The 17,689-nt window shown below is 41.1% G+C and overlaps 1 protein-coding gene across 2 annotated transcripts in view; it reads left to right on the top strand.

Annotated features, from left to right (window-relative positions):
- The window catches only part of LOC149202551 (catalytic/ hydrolase), a 392,521-nt gene that overhangs the window by 192,090 nt on the left and 182,742 nt on the right, over positions 1 to 17,689 (top strand). The window lies entirely within an intron of this gene.

Here is a 17,689-nt window from a genome sequence, read left to right as displayed (position 1 = left end):
TTAAGAATATGAGTGGGGTGGGTAGATTTATCAAGTGATGAATCACCCAAAGTAAGAATCACTATGATTCAATATAGCTTTTAGACATAAAAATGTTAGTAGTAGATCATCAAATGAATAATCCTTTCAATCACTGCATTAAAGCACACCTTTGTTTTTTGACTAACCTTGTCTTGAGAGGTCCTCCTTCTTGCATATGTTTTCCCTAATCAAGACAATAGAGGGAGAATGGTGATTAGTATTTAATATAATCAAAACTAAATGAATACATGAACCAAAAAATGAAAAGACATGAAATACTTATCTTTGGGAGTTTTTGGGAGCTCCCTCCAAAGCTTGAGGGATACCTACAAAGTTATAAAGAAAACAATACAAAAATGTCTATTCCAAAATATGTTAAAAACCTATAAATTGTAAAACATATAAAACAAGACATATAAAGCTACAAGCAAAGGACTTAGTAGTGTAAGTCCCTAATGTCGGGTTCTTCGGGCTTAACTTTTTTTGAGTCTCCTTCGTCAACAAAGTTGGCTTGATCCCGACCTCTCTTCTTATTCTTTGGATTCTCAGGATAGTCACTCTTGTAGTGACCCTTCTTATGACATTGATAATACTTTATCTTAGACATGTCAACTTTCTTCCTTGGTCCCTTCGATCTCTTTCCTTTATGATGAGCAATGTATGCATTTGATACTCCTTCAGGATTGGTAACCATAGAGATTCTTAGTTCTTCTTGACTGCAGGCGCTCCCTAATTCTTCAAAGGTGGGAGCTACCTTACAACTGTTGAGACTTGCAGCAAATGCACCCCAAGAGGGTGGCAATCCTAATAGAGTAGTGATCACGAGTTCTTTGTTTGGAACAATTTCATCAATGGCTAAGAGATCATCCCTGATTCTAGCTATCTTCATAAAGAAGGTTGTCGCAGTGTCTTCTTTAGTCATCTTTGTAGTCCTTAGCTCATTCTTCAAACTTGCTACTTGTCCAATGTTCTTAATAGTAAATAGCGTCGACAAGGCTTCATACATTTCCTGAGCATCATCAATGTTAGCTATGAATGGGACAAGATTGTCCTTTATCCTTTCTACCATTAGAGTCATGGCCACCATTTCTAATTCCCCGTATTTCATTTTTTCGGCATCACTGGATTCCTCTATAGGTTTCTTTACATTTTTTCTTACCAAGTCCAGTACCTTATTCTTTTCAAGGATTAGGTCAGTCCTCTTCTTCCAGGACCTGAAGTTAGAGCCTCCTTCAAGTTTGTTTTCTCCCTTGATTGAGTTAGACATCTTCCTTGAATATAGTAGACTCCTTCCCTGAGATAGTCCCTTTGAATGGTTCCTTGATCAAGTGCTTGAGACTGCCTTTTTCTTCCTTCTTCACCAAAGCTTTGATCCCATGTTAGAAAATCAGAAAGGCAGAAAGATTTTCTTATTCTTTATAATTACTTGTGATGTTTCTTATTATTACGATTCTTTATATCGTCTTTCTTTTAGTTCATCAAGCAATTATCAAAGCAACAACACATAAAACAATAGACACCAGATGTAGGCACTATGCCAGGGAGAACCCCCCCTCGAGGGGAAAACCCAGTCAAGATATTCTTCCTTTCAATAGTATTCTTTGAGACTCTTCACCAGAGACCAAAACAAGACCTTCCCTTCACACCAAGTTAGCCTCCCAGAATTTCCACCCCTTTCTAGCAACTTTGACTATGCAATAACCTCCGGCAACTGACAACTTCGGGAAACAGAGAAAGTTGGAAGACTTCGATCTCCCAATCTAGGACACGAAACAAAGAGAGAGACAACAAAATTTCGATTTTTCCTTTATCCTTAGACTTCCCCAAAATCGCATTCACTTCGGCTTCCCAACAACAGAGTTCACACTTTTTCCCAAATACAAGAGAACTTCGCACTTTTTCCCAGCGACAAGAGATATCTAACTTGTGTGTGAGAATGATGCTACAAATGAATTTGATGAGATTCCTTTTATAGGCTTCATGTGGGGTCGAATAGGGTCCTTAGGCCGACTTGATCTTCTTCTAGGCCGACATGGTATGGAGGTTGTTGATTTGGGGTAGCATCGGATGTGCTCTAAGCCTCAAATTTTGCAGGGAGGCTTGGGCACATGCATTCCAAAGAACCCAAAAACCGTTTTGGGAAATTCCACCCAGAGACAATTATATTAAAATAACTAATATTTTCAATGGAGTTCCCAAGTCTAAACTTAGGAAAATTAAAATATTAATGCGTATTAAAAAATTGTGGGTGAAACTCCTAGAAAAAGATAGAGATCAAGTCAAACGATTTGAGCCTTTGATTAGGAGTTAATCTAGGCCGTTGGTTGTCCTACAGGAAGATATAAGGAGGGGCTTGAGGGTCATTTGGAAAACACACCGAGAGATCAAGAGAGCGAATTTCTGAAGTGAGAAGTTCTTAGGAGGAAATTTTGATCTAAGAGATCTTTTGCAGTAGAGGGGCAGAGACAGTGATCCGGAGGAAGATTTCTAGATCGGGAGAGGCAGTAGCAAGAGGCTGAGTTATTCCCAGTGCAAGAACGCGTGAGTGCAGGAACTCGCGAGTGCAGGATCTTGCAAGTGCAGGACGCGCAAGTGCTAGAACGTGCGAGTGCAGTAACACGAGTGCAGGGACGTGCAAGTGCAGGAACGCGCAAGTGCAGGAACGTGAGTGCAGGCAACACGAGTGTCATAGTTGCTTAGGGAATATCTCTGCCAAATTTTCTTGCTGTTTGGATTGCTAGTTGGGCATCCATAGATGTACTCATATTTCACTGTTGCATAATAAAATAAAACCCTCACTGCTGCACTGGTTTTCCCAAGTTGGGTTTTTCCGGGGACATTTGTCCAAAAATAACGATGTCCTATGTGTTTGTATTTCCTTGCTCAGTTTCTATGTTTCAGAATCATATTTAATTTGGTGTAGGCTACTTCAGTAATTTACTTCAATGTTTCAAGAAGAAATCTGAAATAAGTTTGTAATGTAATTTACGATCTAGGTGAAGTAGATTCAGGCAGTTGCAGTAGGATTCCTGAGATTGTTAAATCTAGGAATTTTCATAGAGGTTACATAATTCATATTTGACTCAATACTTAACCTTTTTACATGATTCAAAAGCCCAAGAAGGGTCTCTTTAAATGTACAATAACTCTATAGACTCAGAATAAATCTTAGAAGTCCTCAATGGGGACTTTGACCTAAAACATGGTGACCCAAGCATGATACCCATACTCTAATAAGTCACAATAATAATAATAAAATTGTTTTGACAAGTACATTACATGATGACTCAAGTACATTATTGAAGATTGAACATAGTTACATTTTCCAACAATAAGAAGCCCTTTCTCTGTATTGCCTTGATGTCGGGAGAACCTTCACCAACGATAATTCACAAAATTGTAGGTCTTGTGCAATCCGTTTCTAGGTCTCTCATAGGGAGCGAGATTCCTTTTGAAGCATTATATCATAACATTGAGCATAGGTCCTTGTTACCCACCACCTGTGGGTGAGACCCACAACATAAATTTTTCTCTTGGATGGTCCTCAGCCGGCAACCAGTAACCCATTGCAGCCATGAGATAGCTCGATGTGCCAACATCTTCGCCACCTGAGCCAGCTGTATGCTCCCTCACCCATCTGTTATGATCCTATGTTTGAAGCTGAGCCTTCCAACGTCGAAGGTATGGCTTTTCATTGCGTAGTTGGGCATTTTTGTTTACTTATCATGGACACTTTTGAGCATGGATTAGTGGGGGATTTCGGTGGAAAGAGTGGGCTTGGTTTGTACTCTTGTCTCCTATGTCCAATTTAATGGTTAGCCTTGTATCCTAGTTCGGTGGGATCTCCATTATTGGCTACTAGCTTTAGGGGTGGCACTACATGGGAAACCCCGATATTGGTTGTGTGGTCCCATTTCCCGACACCACATACATCACTTCCCTCCGCTCATTATAACCTCGTTCACCATATTTCCATTCGGGTCCACATTTATCCATCGGCTCTATTGAGAATTCAATAGGGCAATGTATATGTTAATTCTCTTAATTTGATAACTGTTTGTGTTACCTTTTTACTTATTAGCTTTAATCTTTCTTATTCCAATATGCAATACATCAATCAGCTACCAAAACAGTAAGAACAATGACACAGTATATAGGTTGCAAGTTAGGGCCAAAACCCCTCCTCTTGAGGGGAAAACCTGAAAATCTCTTCTTATCTTTTAGATCTTTTAATTGATGAATACCATGACCTAGACTCGGACAAATACCCTCCAAGATCGAGTCTTCCTTGGCCTCTTGCTGTAATATCTTCGACCTTCCTGTAGATACATAATTCTGCTCCCCAACAACTGCTGTAACTGTTACTATTCCTTTGGGAGACTTCGATCTCCCTCTAACTGACTTCCTGTTGACCTCGATTGCCTTGTCTTGAGTCCTAGGGCTAGTAAGATGCCCTAAGAGACCTTCGCTTGCCTTCCTTCTTTCTTGCTTCAAAAATCGAACATTAGACTAGCCTAGCGCAAAAACCCTAACTTTGCACTCCCAGAAGAATGTGGAGAGACCCAAACACTTCGACTTTCTTCGTTCTTCTCTGCTTCGCACTTCCTTCTTCGACCTTTTTCTTTTGCCTTCTTCGCATAAGAGATGAGTGAATGAATGATCCAAATGGATGACGAGTTCCTCTTATATATAGGCTTCTTCAAGGGTGGATATGGCTCTTCATGTAGGCCGACTTGATCTTGGAGGTATTTTCACACTTTCAAGACAATATTTTTTCTTTTACAATTTACAATGTGCCCATAGGGTCTTCCATATATGACAGTGACTCTTATACCTAGGACAAACCCTAGAAGCACTCAATGGGTGCTTTACCTATAAAATAAAGGAACTTGAACATGAAACCCATGCTTCAATAATAATAATAATAATTCTTTTTCGTTTTACATTTACAAGAATACATTTCATACTAATGAAGACCGAACCTAGTTGCACCTTTTTCAACAGGGTCCATAAGGAGTTAGCCTCCCCCTCCCCTTGTCCACACCTTGGGTTGAGTCTAGAATGATGCCCCAAAGGTTGATGCAGCGAAAAAGAAAAGAAAAAGCATAATTTGGCCACTCTTAATAGGAAATGTACCATAAAATGCAAAAGATGGCCGGGACATACAGATTTAGCACGTGGGCAAAAGCCAAACATGAGCTCTACCCCATCATTATGGCCATCACCTTGGTTCCTAGGTTCCCTCATATCGATCTCTTTCATCATTAAGGAACCCATGATTGTCCCAACCTTGGTGGGCGATAAAATGCCCCACCTTAAAGGGGTATGCATTACTATACCTTACACATCATGCTCTCATCCCCTGAAGCCCCAAGCAATTATAAAAGAAAAAACAATAAAAGGCAAAAAACATATGAACAAGGGTGGAAAAACAAAGACCAGGGTAACTCATGTACCACAATTTCTCCCTCCTACATCCATATATCCAAGTGCGGGCTTCCCTTATTATAGCTACCCTTGTACTGTGGCATGTGGCTTGGAGCCTTCTCCTGATGCCCCACTCCGTTCCACCATTATATCACATGCCACCTCCCATTTGATGGATGTACCATCAACATGCCCCCCCCTTAGAGGCTGAAACCACCTAATAGGGTCATTGGTTAACCTTCTTCTTGAACTTGGAGACACTTGTACTTTCTAAAGCCCACTATGCAAAGGTGTGCCACCATGACGTGTCCACTTGGTTCCATGATTTTGAAGCTCATTTACTCAATTGCACTAATGTTTGATTTTACTGGAAGGTGAGGGGACTCATTGGATATTATATAGGATTGCAGGTGGGTCTTCATCTTGGGTTTGGTCTCCCTATATGGGGTCCAAGCTCTCCAGAGGGTCATATTGGCATTTGTAGGGTGAGCGTTGAGAGCCATTGATCTCTACTATCGCAGAGAGCATATTGCCACATCATGGCATCCTTCAGTTCCACTCGTTGCTTGCTCGTGTTCGATTTATGTGATAACGATGATGCACCTAGACCACCTTGCCCAACTGATTACACTCTTGGCGGCTAATCCAGGGCCCAGATGAGGATGTGTCTTGCTATGGAAGACAAAGGGAGGGCTTGCATCATTCTTCCAACCAGATGGGGTACAAGGCTTGTTCGATCCATTTGGAGACCCATGAGGATGTTATTGTGCCCCAACAACCACTTGGGGACCCAACAGGTCATTTGCTTGGATATCAAGGGGCCACCCCCTTTATCACTATGTTTGGAGCCCATCCTTCATTTTGGCACATGTTGGACTCTATTAGGCATCTTTGATGGCCCTTGAACTTATTATATCTATCATTTTTCCCTCTTGAGAGGCTTATTTTTGTATTATGGAGCTATTTTGGTGGGCTTGTCACCAAGTTATGTTATTTTTGCACATTATTTTATTAGTTGGGGCATTAATAGGCCTAATTAGGAAAATTGAACCCCTTAGGGAGGATATATTGATGTGATGATCATTTCATCTGATCATCACTTGGATTTGGATTGGTATCTCTTCTTGAGAATTTCATATTAGCTACTTAGGATGAATTGGAGATTCTTGGATGCATTTTGATGTTTGGATTGATGCTATGCTATTTTGGAGCTTCTCTCTTGCAAATATAATGGTTGGATATACTTTTTGTGCCATGTAAGTCTCTCTTTCATGTGAAATTTTCAATTTATGTTTAATGTATGGAATATTGCGTCATGACGCTGCTTGTGCTCTAAATTTATGCGAAAATATTGAATCACATGGTAGTCTTGAACTATTGCATGCGTTATTCGTTGGACATGAAAAGTGAATGTTTGTAGGGGTAATCATTGAAGATTCAAACTCGAACCTCCGTTATTTTGTTAAATTGAAGTATAAATCCTTGTTGTAGCTAGGTAGCTGCTTCACTAGGGCATGCAAAGTTGCAATTAGGCTCCTTTATAGAGAAAAGACCCTAAAATCAATCTCATCTTTGACTCCATTCACCCAATAGGCTAGGCACTGGTCTAGTTGTAGGTGATGATCGAAATGAAAAATCTTTCTCAACTCCTTTCCTCTTTTCTAAGCTCTAACCCTGCATTACACGAAATCCATTGTATCCATCCAAAATTGATGAAATTTGGTCTAGAGTTGCACTGGTGTGTCCTTGAGAGGCCCTTCAATTTTCAAGCCATTCCGATGGTTGAATCTCGAGTTTTTGCAAGCCCTAGCTCGAAGACCATTTCTCCCCAGGTTTCCTTTGGTTAGTGGCTTCATTAAGGATCAATGAATTGAACATTAAAGTCAAATCTCATCTCTTTGATCCTCTCTTCTCTCTCGCTTGCTCAAGACCCTTTGTTTGAAGCTTCACTTCGAACCCTTGACCTCGCTTGGGTCCACTAGGGCTTCTTTGTGGTTCGACAACCTTGTCACTCCAATTTCACAAGGATTGCTTAGAAACCCTATTCTTCTAGGATTCTTTGGTCTAGGGCACTTCTTATCATGAAATACTCCTCAAAACTAGGTCTAGGTTTCCCTTTAGCCCTTCGCGGAGAGCCACACGCCTTGCGTCTAAAGCAAGCAACCCCTATCATTAGAGTCTCTCCTTTGAATAGGCTATTGAAATCACTACCTCCACATCATTGATACATTATTCTTAGTGATTTCCTTCATACCAAGACTCCTCACATTGATGAAAGTTTTTAAAGAGCAGGGAGATTTAGCTGAGGTGACAGTGGGCTATTGTTCCATTGTTGCCACTTGACCTAGTAATTGCTTTATAGGAACCCCTCCTAGGATCCCTGCTAGTTTGAGCGGTAACATTTTTGGCGTCGTTACCGGGGACACGAGACGTGTGTCTTGTTCCCCATACAACAATATTGACATATCATTCTTGGCAACTCCATTGGAAGAACAAATCCCTAGTTCTTAATTAAGCTTTAAAGGTTAATGCTTGTAGGGTGAAGCAAACATCTATCAAGGCACTTAGATTCACCTTGGCGACCCCATTTTGGTTTTATATGCAAATCCTGAAAAATGGTTGATTGTGAGAAGGAAAGTATCCATGACATTAGCCCCAAAGATGTTCAAAGCTTACAGGAAAGATTGGATTTGTGTGCTAAGCTTTGTGATCATTTGATAGAGCATGAGAACAAAGACTTCATACTCAATTTCTATAACAAGAGCAAGTTAAATCTCCACAACATACAACAAGAGTATGAAGAAAGCCCTACAAAATATCTCTTCTTTGAGCTTGCCTACTATATTAATGCATTCAATTCCTTGTGTCACAAGGTCAAAGAAAAATATTGCTCATTATTCGATGAGGATTTGCATGACCAAGATGACCAAGAAAGTGAGGAAGATGTAGAGGAGTTGTCAAAAGCAAATTTGGAGACTAACAATGACAAACTTGAAGGCACCTCCCCCGAAAACGAAGATGAGGACTTGGACCTTGAAAGCCTTCAAGTGTTACAAGAAAGGATGGTGGTATATGGTGAGTCTTGTAGGCAACTTATGGCAACATATAACACCAAGGAGATTTTCTCCCACTTACATGGGCAATCAAAGAGGCTTTATAATATGAAATGTGAATATAACAAGAACCCTACTGATGCCCTTCTCCTTGAAGTATTCTATCAAACTCATGTAGTAGAAACCTTAGATAGTATTCTTCAAGAAAATAAGAAAACAAAACAGTTCTCCCCGCCTAACAAAGAAGAGGATGATTTGCAGCTTAGCCAACATCAAATACATAGTGAAGAATGGGATGGTTTTGAGGAAGATCATGATCATCAAATGGATGAAGAATCTATGAGTGATTTTTGGGCTGCTGATTGGGGAATTGGGTATGATTATAAAAATGAAGGCCCCATAGTATCTCAAACCCATTAAATGAGCCCTTAAAAGAAGAAAATGCTCCACTTGTGCAGATCAATAATATTGGTCCTTGTGAAGCTCTTCCTAATGGTTGGAAAGGCCTCTTCTTTATTTTCCAAGATGAAAATGATTCAGTCAAAGAAGAGCTTTCCACCATTATGGATAATTGCAATAGCCCTTGTGCGAAAGGGATTAAGGAAGATGCTTCCTTTAGCCATGCCACTGAGAATAGGTTTTTCTTCACGTTTGAGCAGTCCTCCCCTTGTTGTGTTCCTATCCCAGATATAGATGCTTGTGATAAGGTTCATTCCCCTAGTTTTGATGAAGAGTTGGTTTCCCCTATGAAAAATGGAGAATCATAGTTTTTCCCCATGTACAATGATGGTTCCTCCTCTTGTTTTCCCAATAACCAAGATAATATCATCCTAAATGTGTCTGAGTCATTCACTCCTCACCCTAAGGATGATAGGCCTGAGATAGTTCTTCATCAAAGGTTCATGTACTTGATCATTGACATTTCCATCTTCTGGTTAGAAGAACAAATTCAATCCTCTCAGTTGGTGTCTTTCCCTTCTTCCAAGGTTCCTTTCTATGACATATGGGTCTCTTATTTTCCCACATCCCGCCCTCATAATCCCTCATATTATTCTTCCCATTTGTTTTTTTGGATCGGTTGCGTGAATAATCATAGAAACATGTGTTCTCATACTGATCAATTAACGTGTTGGTTGCATTGGATCTATCATTACGCTTAGTATTTGCATAATATAATATGCATATTAGAGTAGGATGCATTGCATATTGATTTTTCACATTAGAACTAATATCATATGATATTATCATGTTATAATCGCTTCATTTAGATTAAATTGCATTTAGAATAAAATTTTATTTCTTGTTGATTTTTATGGCCTAATATAAGCATGGGCAATCATGAGATGCCGCAAAAACATGCTTCCCCGTGTGCTTGGTCTTTGATATGTGTAGGTAACAGGTCTGTAGTCCCAAGAGATTGTTGGTGTTCTCATGACCTCCCCATTCGAGTACGTTTGTGCTCCCTTCTGAGAGATCATGTCCCAGTTGAAGCTAGATGTTACCCACCACCCGTGGGTGACACCCATAGGAGAAATTTTTGTCCTGGATGGTACTCATTCGGTAGTCAGCAACCCCTTGCAGCCACTAGATAGCTCGATGTGCCACCATCTCCACAACCTGAGCCAGTCGTATGCTCCCTCTCCCATTTGTTATGATCGTATGTTTGAAGGTGGGCCTTCCAACGCCGAAAGTATGGCTTTTCATTGTGTGGTTGGGTATTTTTGTTTACTTATCATACACACTTTTGGGCATGGATTAGTGGGGGGGTTCGGTGGAAAGAGTGGGCTTGGTTTGTACTCTTGTCTCTTATGTCCAATTTGATGGTTAGCCTTGTATCCTAGTCCTGTGGGATCTCCTTTATTGGCTATTAGCTTTAGGGGTGGGACTACATGGGAAACCCCGATTTTGGTTGCGTGGTCCTATTTCTCGACACCACATACATCACTTACCTCCACTCATTATAAACCCATTCATCATATTTCCCATCTGAGTCCACATTTGTCCATCTGGTCCACAAGGAATTAGCCTCCCCCTCCCCTTGTCCACACCTTGGGTTGGGCCTGGAACGATGCCCCAGAGGTTGATGCAGCTAAAAAGAAAAGAAAAGCATAATTTGGCCACTCTCAACAAGAAATGTACCATAAAATGCAAAAGATGCTCGGGACATATAAATTTAGCACGCGGGCAAAATCCAAACGTGAGCTCTGCCCCATCATTATGGCCATCACCCTAGTTCCTAGGGTCCCTCATATCGACCCTTTTCATCATTCAGGAACCCATGACTGTCCCAACCCTAGGTGGGCGATGAATTGCCCCACCTTAAAGGGGTATTTGCTGCTATATCTTACACATCATGCTCTCATCCCCTAGAGCCCCGAGCAGTGATAAAAGAAAAATCAATAAAAGGTAAAATACATATGAGGAAGGGTGGAAAAATAAAGGCCAGTGTAACTCATGTACCACGATTGCTCCCTCCCTACACTCATATACCCAAGTGTGGGCTTCCCTTTTATAGCTACCCTTGTATTGTGGCATGTGGCTTGGAGCCTTCCCTTGATGGCTCACTCCGTTCCATCATTATATCATGTACCACCTGCCATTTTATGGATTACCAGGAACATGTCCCCCCCTTAGAGTCTGAAACCACCTAATAGGGTCCTTGGTTAACCTTCTTCTTAAACTTGGAGACACTTGTACATTATAAAGACCATTATGGAAGGGCATGCCACCATGAAGTGTCCACTTGGTTCCATGATTTGTAAGGTCATTTACTCAATTGCACTAATGTTTGGTTGTATTGGAAGGTGAGAGGACACATTGGATCTTATACAAGATTGCAGGTGGGTCTTCATCTTGGGTTTGGTCTCCCTATACGGGGTCCAAGCTCTCCAGCAAGTCATATTGGCATTTGTAGGGTGAGCGTTGAGAGGGTCGTATTAGCATTTATAGGGTTAGCGTTGAGAGCCATGGGCCTCCACCATAGCAGAGAGTAGATTGCCACATCATGGGATCCTTCAATTCCACTCATTGCTTGCTTGTGTTCCATTTATGTGACGATGATGATGCACTTGGACTACCTTGCACAACCGATTACACTCCTGCACCACACACTTGGCGGCTGATCCAGGGCCCAGATGAGGATATGTCTCGCTATGGGAGACAAAGGGTGGGCTTAGATCATTCTTCCAACCCTAAAAATGGGATACAAGCTTGTTCGGTCCATTTGGTGACCCATGAGGATGTTATTGTGCCCCCACAACCACTTAGGGACACCACAGGTCATTTGTTTGGATATCAAGGGGCCACCCCCTTTATCACTATGTTTGGAGCCCGTCCTTCAATTTGGCACATGTTGGACTTTATTAGGCATATTGAATGGCCCTTCGATGTATTGGATCTATCATTTTTCCCTCTTGAGAGGGTTATTTTTGTATTATGGAGCTATCTTGGTGGGCTTGTCACCAAGTTATGTTATATTTGCACATTATTTTTTTAGTTGGGGTATTATTAGACCTAATTAGGCAAATCGAACCCCTTAGGGAGGATATATATTGATGTGATGATCATTTCATTTGATCGTCACTTGGATTTGGATTGTTATCTCTTCTTGAGAATTTCGCATTAGCTATTGAAGACAAATTGGAGATTCTTGGATGCATTTTGATGTCTGGATTGATGCTATGCTATTTTGGAGCTTCTCTCTTGCAAATATATTGGTTGGATATACTTTTTGTGCCATGTAAGTCTCTCTTTCATGTGAAATTTTCAACTTATGTTTAATGTATGGAATATTGTGTCATGACGCTGTTTGTGCTCTAAATCTATGCGAAAATCTTGGATCACCTGGTAGTCTTGAACTATTGCATGCGTTATTCGTTGGACATCAAAAGTGAATGTTTGTAGGGGTAACCATTGAAGATTCAAACTCGAAACTCCATTATTTTGTCAAATTGAAGTATAAATCCTTCTTGTAGTTGGGTAGTTGCTTCACTAGGGCATGCAAAGTTGCAATTAGGCTCCTTTATAGAGAAAAGACTCTAAATCAATCTCATCTTTGACTCCATTCTCCCAATAGGCTAGGCACTGGTCTAGTCGTAGGTGATGACTGAAACGAAAAATCTTTCTCAACTCCTTTCCTCTTTTCTAAGCCCTAACCCTAGTAGGCTTCCTAGGGCATCACATGAAATCCATTGTAGCCATTCAAAATTGATGAAATTTGGTCTAGAGCCACGTCAGTGTGTCCTTGGGAGTTCCTCCAATTTTCAACCCATTTCGATTGTTGAATCTCTAGTTTTGCCGATTCTTAACTGAAAGACCATTTCTCCTTAGGTTTCCTTTTGTTAGTAGCTCATTAAGGATCATTGCATTGAACATTAAAGTCAAATCTCATCTCTTTGATCATTTTCTTCTCCCTCACTTGGTCAAGAGTCAAGACCCTTTGTTTGAAGTTTCACTCCAAACCCTTGACCTCGTTTGGGTCCACTAGGGCTTCATCGTGGTCCCGCAACCTTGTCACTCCAATTTCACAAGGATTGCTTAAAACCCTGTTCTTCTAAGATTCTTTGGTCTAGGGCACTTCTTATCAAGAAATACTCCTCAAACCTAGGTCTAGGTTTCCCTTTAGCCCTTCTTAGAGAGCCACATGCCTTGCTTCTAACGCAAGCAACCCCTATCATTAGAGTCTCTCCTTTGAATAGGCCATTGAAATTTGAAATCACTACCTCCACATCATTGATACATTATTCTTAGTGATTTCCTTCACATTGAGACTTCTCCCACTGGTAAAAGTCTGTAAGGAGCAGGGAGCTTTGGCTGAGGTGTGAGTGGGCTATTGCTGTATTTTTGCCATTTGACCTAGTAGTTGCTCTATAGTAATCCCTCCTAGGACCCTTGCTTGTTTGAGAAGTAACATTCCTAATCCATCACCTTGCACCTTAAACCCTACAAATATCTATTAAAGGTAATTATTATCCTATTGGGATGTCGTATCAATTACTTTAGCCCAATTTACATCTAAATTAACAATGCATCCAATTATTAGCAATGTAACCAATCATAAATTGTAACTGAAGATAGAACAATATATGCAATGACAAAGGAGACAACAACACAAGCATAAGAGACAACAGATTGGTACAAGACCAAGGAAAAACCCCACAAGGGGGAAAACCTTTTCAAATCTTCTTCTTTATTAGACTATCATAAAAAGTTTTTAGCAGAGAGTACAATAAGCCCAATACATAAATTTGCAGTAGAGATTTACAAAAACAGATTGTAGATCTATAGAACAATGGAGAGAAACCCTTGATCCACTAGATGACTGAAGCCAACTGAAAGCAACTGCCAAACCGTAGATCAAAATCTAGGATGCTCCCAGCGAGACTGATTACGTGTGTCTGAAACTCCCTGGACACTCCCTCAACCACTGTGTGAGGGCATCTGTATCTACCCGGACGCTCTCAAGAAGACTGTATTCCTGCGTTTGGGGTCAAACCCACTCAAATCTGCTCCAAACCATCATATGGCTCTTCCAGTTACTGTGCATGCGTCTGGAACTACCTGGACGCTCTCTGGACCACTTTGTGTGAGTGTCTGAGAATTGATACTATCTGATTTGTCTCTGAAACCCTGGATGCTCTCTTCAAACCTCTGTGCGGGCATCCGAGACTTCTTGGACGCTCCCTTCAGGCCTCTGTGCGGGCATCCGAGACTTATTGGATGCTCCCTTAGCTACTATGTGTGTGCGTTCGGGGATGAAAAAGCTCAGTTATGTGCCTGCGTTTGAGAAAGAGAAAACCATAGATCCGTGCGACCCTTGCGTGAACTCCTTCCTATAGACTTGTGCGAACCAAGACAAAAGAGAAGAGAAGAAGATGGCTTGATCAATGTGTAGAAATGAGCTTGAGGTCTCTTCTATTTATAGACTTCCATGAGGGTCCACTTGGGGTTGAGGCCGACCTAACCAATTTCACATGTGCTTAGGGCCGACCCATTCCATTATACATGAGTGAATAAAATAATTCAAAAATCAACTTCTGCTTGTCCAAATAGGGTGATCTTTAGGTCGATTTTGGTCCTCTCGAAAAGAGGAATTTAATGCAATCATCATCTCAGTTATTTGAGTTGTCCAAGGTGGAATTTTATCCTAGTTGCAAAAAATTAACACTCCCTCTCAACTAGGAAGAATTCCACTTGCCAATATTTGTCTGTTGATCATCACATCATCCTGTCATGTTGTTGTCATGCTTTGGTTGTCTCTGCTCAACTCTATTTGCTGAAACTTTCTCGGATCTAAAAGAAGAAGAATCAGGGAGCAATAGCTTCCACCCATACTGAGCAATAGGATAACTTAATCATACATGGGAGCACATCTTCGACCCTAGAATCTCATTGGGGAGCTCATTCTCAACCCAAAATCTCAAAAGGGGAGCAAGTCTCAACCCAATCCTATTGCCTACCGATCTTCCCATCAATGACCCTTAATAGTCATGTGGTAGAACACCTGCATCATAATCGACTTGGATTGTACACCCCAAGTACACTCTCAACCCGTTGGCCAAATGGGGAGCGGTATTCCCAACAAGCCTTGCTTGATGGTATGATGCCAACAGGGGTATACTCTACATAGATCAAATAGGGGGGCAAAATCTCCGACCCTATGCAGATAGCATAGCAACATCTCCAACCGTATGGGTAATAGATAGGGGAGTACCCTATTGTCTAGAGATTCCTCAACCCCAGGATCCCTTGGTCTCAATTCCTCACCCTGGGAGCTCAAATAGGGTAGGAAGAGTTGGCTCAGTGTCCTCGATCAACGCCCCTTATTCGGAGGGGCCACATCCATCAGTCTAAGCTGCTCTCTGAAGACCAAGAACTTTCCTTTCGGTAATGCCTTGGTGAGAATATCTGCAATCTTCTCATCTGTCGATATGTGATGGAGTCTAACAACTCCTCTCTGCACCATGTCTCGAATAAAGTGATATCGAATCTCAATGTGCTTGGACTTGTCATGAAACACGAGATTTTTTGACAAACGGATCCCCACTCTTGTTGTCGCAATATATCACTGTAGTGTCTAGGACCTGCTCAAATAGCTCTCCAAAGAGCTTCCTCAACCAAACTACTTCACATCTAGCCATGCTAGCGGCAATGTATTCTTCTTCGGCGGTTCTCAATGCTACAAACTTTTGTTTCTTGCTCATCCAGGATATCATGGTAGATCCAAGGCTAAAGCAACATCCAAATGTACTCTTTCTGTCGATAACATTTCCTGCCCAGTCAACATCAGTGTATCCATGAAGTCGAACATCTCTGGCAGAATATCTTAGACCAAGTGTGATCGACCCATGCAAATATCTCAATACGTGTTTGGTAGCGATCCAATGTGCATGGAGGGGCTTGGTCATGAATTGACTCAATGTGTTTACCGCATAGCAAATATCTAGACGGGTGTTCACAAGGAACATCAGAGCCCTAATCAATTGTCTATACTCGGATGGATTTGCCAAATCGGGTCCTGCAACTTCTCCACATAACTTCTTGAAGTTCATTTCCATTGGTGTAGCCATGGATTTGCATTTAGTCATTCCAAATCTTTCCAATAGCTTCACAACATATTTTCCTTGTGAAAGGAAAATCTCACGAGGCCTTTGCCACACCTCAAGACCTAGAAAGTAGTGCATGAGACCAAGGTCTTTCATCTCAAATTTAGAGGCTAGCTCCCTCTTACACTCGATCATCAGAGGCTCACTACCTATCAAGAATAGATCGTCAACATATAAAACCAAAATCAATGGCATACCTTGGACTACCTTGAAGTAGAGGTTGGGATCAACATTGCTTCTTGTGAATCCCAACTTCATTAAGTAACTATCAATGCGTGCATACCAAGCTTGGGGAGCTTGCTTCAAACCATACAATGCCTTCTTCAACCTGCAAACATGCGTTCTTCGATCTTCCACTTCAAATCCCTGTGGTTGTTCAACATATACTTCTTCCTGTAACATGCCATGAAGGAATGCGGTCTTTACGTCCATCTGATGAAGAGTCCATCCTTGACTAGCAGTAAGGGAAACTATCGAACGGATGGTTTTATATCGAGCCACAGGAGCAAATATGTCATCATAATCTTCTCCCTCTTTCTGAGAGAATCCTCGAGCTACGAACCTTGCTTTGTATTTCTCAATGTTGCCATCAATTCCATGTTTGATCTTGAATAACCACTTTGAAGTCACAACAGACTTCCCATTTGGTCTTGGCACAACATCCCATACATCATTTTTCACAATCAATTCATATTCCTTAGCCATAGCATCCTTCCAAACTTGTTCTTTTACAGCTTCTTCGAATGAGGATGGTTCAACTTGAATCATAGTGCTCATGGCTGCAACATATCCTTGATACCTACATGGTTGCTTCCTTTCTCTAAATGATCTACAAATGGGAACATTTCTTTCAGCATTCTGTAGAGTATCGCAGAGCCAAAGTGGTCTCTTCCTAGTAGGAGGATCACTTGGAGGAGGATCTAAAGGATCCATAGGCTCCATGGGATCATCAACAATATCAGACTTGGGCACGGAAGGACCATCTAGAATATCCCAGTCATCATTCTCCTTCTTGGGAGGAGGAGGCGGAGGAAGATCTCTTGCTTTTCCAAGAGCTGCATCTTCATCGAATGTTACGTCCCTGCTAATTTCGACCTTCCTTTGACCAGAAATATATATTCTATATACTTTAGAATACATAAGTTTTCTTCTTGTAGCTTCCAACTTGTTTCTTTTGTTCTTCGGCACATGAAAATATATAGGGCATCCAAATACACGAAGATGACTAATGTTGGGCTTGACACCTGTGAATATTTCTTCGGGGGTCTTATTTTCTAATGCTTGATGAGGCACCTTGTTTTGAACATATACAACAATATGAGTGGCTTCTGCCCAAAGGAATTTTGTCACCTTTTGAATGGAGCATGGCACAAGCAACCTCTAATATAGACTGATTCTTTCTTTCAGCTGAGCCATTATGTTCGGGAGTATATGGCACAATTGTTTCCTTCTTGATCCCTTCGTTCTTGCAAAATGCTATGAATTCATTTGACATGTATTCCCCTCCATTGTTGGACTTGAATACTTTGATTCTCTTCCCTGTTTGAATTTCGATCAAGGTTTTGAATTCCTTGAACATTTCAA

The sequence above is a fragment of the Pinus tabuliformis genome, chromosome 2_1, assembly GCF_031772625.1.
Source record: "Pinus tabuliformis cultivar Carrire ecotype Pingquan chromosome 2_1, CPIR1, whole genome shotgun sequence".
Taxonomy (NCBI): domain Eukaryota; kingdom Viridiplantae; phylum Streptophyta; class Pinopsida; order Pinales; family Pinaceae; genus Pinus; species Pinus tabuliformis.
Note: the sequence above shows the minus strand (reverse complement) of the source record. Positions and strands in the feature narration are given on the sequence as shown.